The 3,185-nt window shown below is 36.7% G+C and overlaps 1 non-coding gene across 1 annotated transcript; it reads right to left on the bottom strand.

The window, feature by feature from the left end:
- Window positions 1-2,689: 2,689 nt before the first annotated feature.
- trnaf-gaa lies at window positions 2,690-2,762 on the bottom strand. Its single transcript has one exon. It is a non-coding gene; the product is annotated as a tRNA-Phe (tRNA).
- Window positions 2,763-3,185: the final 423 nt, after the last annotated feature.

Below are 3,185 nucleotides of genomic sequence, written 5' to 3'. Positions count from 1 at the left end.
CAACTTCTTACAAATTCCTTAAATAATAGTCCTGTACAAGGTATTTCCATAGCTGGTAAAGAAATTATTATGAGCCAGCTAGCTGACGATACTACACTTTTTCTGAAAGACGCTAACCAAATTCCCATATGTGATACAATCCTTTTCCAAAGAGTCTGGTCTACATCTTAACATTAATAAATGTGAACTCATGGCTGTAAAAGATTGTGCGACACCTTCATATTATGGTATTCCAGTGAAAGAAGAACTTACATATTTAGGCATAACCATTACTAAGGATCAGAAGTCTAGAGGCTTACTAAATTTGAACCCTCTTATTTAAAAAAAAACAGAAGAAGCTAAATCGATGGCTAGAGGGACTTATCTTTAAAAGGAAGAGTCCTAATAACCAAGGCTAACGGTATCTCTAGGCTAACATATGGCGCTCTATCTTTATATCTTGACGGTAAAATAAGCAAGGAGATAGACCAGATGCTTTTCAACTTTCTGTGGAGAAACCGTACCCATTACATTAGGAACACTTTTGTAATGAACACTTATGAGTATGGTGGGCTGAATTTTCTGGACTTTACTACCTTAAATAATACTTTTAAGATCCTTGTAAGGGGTGCGTGTTGGTGGCAGGGAAGTCAGGCGCAGGAGAACGAACTTGGTATAAACGGAGTTGTTTAATAAATACTGACAAACTCCAAAACAACAAAAATGTACAAAATAACAAGTGGGTACAAAACCCGTCGCACACCAATACTAAAATGCACATCACATACAAACAAAACAATCTCCGACAAGGACATGAGGGGAAACAGAAGGTAAAATACACCATATGTAATTGATGGGATTGGAACCAGGTGTGTAGGAAGACAAGACAAAACCAATGGAAAATGAAAAATGGATCAATGATGGCTAGAAGGTCGGTGACGTCGACCGCCGAACACCGCCCGAACAAGGAGAGGGACCGGCGGAAGTCGTGACAATCCTTTGGATAAAATAATTCCTAAGAAGACCCACATCTATGTGGAATTTTATTCCTCATCATGTCTTCTCTACTTTTGGTGGCCTTAACTTCATGTTGGTTTGCAATTATAATATTGACAAAGTTTCAGTGAAACTTTCTGCTTTTCATCGGCAGGTTTTCTTGTCATGGTCCTTAATTTATTAGCATAAATTTTCTCCACACAGATATTATTTATGGAATAATCAGGATATATAGTATAAAAATACTTATTTGTTTTTTAAATATTGCTTCCGAAATAATATCCTATTGGTGAGCCAACTTGTAAATGCAGAGTTTTTTTAACTTAGTTATAAGGAATTCTTATCACTTTACAAGGTCCATGTAACACCTAAAGATTTTGCAATTGTTTTAGATGCCATTCCCTCAGTTATTGCTTTATTATTCAGGAACATTACCCCTGTTGACTCATCAGTAGGAAAGATTTGTTTATCTTTTGGTCCATTCAACAACAGAGCGATACGAACCTTGTTTCAGCAGGATGTTGTATCTACACCTTATGTCATGCCTTATTGGAACAGATTTATTGATAATATCTGTTGGAAAAAAGTTTGGATATTGCCACACACATACCTACTTGTTAACAAAATTAAGGAAGTTTCCTTTAAAATTGTTCATAAATATTATCCTGCCAATCACTAAATGAAGAAGTTTAAGGAAAACATAAACTCAAATTGTACCTTTTGTAATGACCACCCAGAAACAGTGTTGCATATTTTTTGGCATTGTATTCATGTAAGGAAACTGTGGCAAGACATCAGAAGATTTATAATTGAACACATTTATGAAGATTTTACACTATTGTGGAGAGATGTACTGCTTGGATTCTTTACCTACAATAGAAATAAACTGAAACACGTTTATGTAATTAATTTCATTATTCTTTTGGCCAAATCTCATATTCACAAATTAAAATTTTAAAACGAAACACCACATTTTATTACCTTACAAAAATAAATTGAACTATATTTTAAGACAATTAAATACTCTACTAACAAAAAAGCTGTCAGAATTCTAAGTGTATGTATGTCCCTTTATGATATTGTACCTCAAGCCCAATTGTCCTTTGTATACTATGTATATCAAGTTTATTTTATATAGCCCTTCGTACATCAGCTAATATCTCGAAGTGCTGTACAGAAACCCAGCCTAAAACCCCAAACAGCAAGCAATGCAGGTGTAGAAGCACGGCGGCTAGGAAAAACTCCCTAGAAAGGCCAAAACCTAGGAAGAAACCTAGAGAGGAACCAGGCTATGAGGGGTGGCCAGTCCTCTTCTGGCTGTGCCGGGTGGAGATTATTAACTTGTGTTCCCACATGTACTTCCTGTATGGATTTGCTGTTAATAAAACTAAAAAATTAATAAAAAAACTAAAAATAAATTAATATCCCCGGATTGGTCTATTTAGTTTGCTTCCAAGCGTTCCCGTAAAGCTCGCGATGTTGCGTCTCTGAGTTTAGAAACTCTGTGTTTATAACGTCATTGTTCCATCCATATACGGGCCGGGTGTTGTGAATATAAAATGAGAACAGAACGAGAGAGGCAGCCTTTCTATGTAGCTGGCATCAATGTAGGTAGTGCAAAATAAAGTCAAAACACCCATCAGGTAGCATACCGGTGTTTTGCAAGCATTAAAAGGACAGTTCCGCGAGACTATGCTACACAGGAAAAACTAACTGCCGAAACCCGGGATCGAACCAGGGACCTTTAGATCTTCAGTCTAACGCTCTCCCAACTGAGCTATTTCGGCCACGATACGAAAACAGACAACTGCGATGACTAAGTCCACTTTTTGGTATTTTGCCTTAACGTTACATTCCTACTGATTCTGTAAGAGTATACGTTATAAGTGCCTCATGAACTTAGTTCAACTGTCGTACACCATCAGAACCCAGAATATAAGCTTGTTTTACTTAATTGTTTGTATACAATGTCATTGTACACTGCTCAAAAAAATAAAGGGAACACTTAAACAACACAATGTAACTCCAAGTCAATCACACTTCTGTGAAATCAAACTGTCCACTTAGGAAGCAACACTGATTGACAATAAATTTCACATGCTGTTGTGCAAATGGAATAGACAAAAGGTGGAAATTATAGGCAATTAGCAAGACACCCCCAAAAAAGGAGTGATTCTGCAGGTGGTGACCACAGACCACTTCTCAGTTCC

This window comes from Salvelinus namaycush, chromosome 16 (genome assembly GCF_016432855.1).
Source record: "Salvelinus namaycush isolate Seneca chromosome 16, SaNama_1.0, whole genome shotgun sequence".
Classification (NCBI taxonomy): domain Eukaryota; kingdom Metazoa; phylum Chordata; class Actinopteri; order Salmoniformes; family Salmonidae; genus Salvelinus; species Salvelinus namaycush.
Note: the sequence above shows the minus strand (reverse complement) of the source record. Positions and strands in the feature narration are given on the sequence as shown.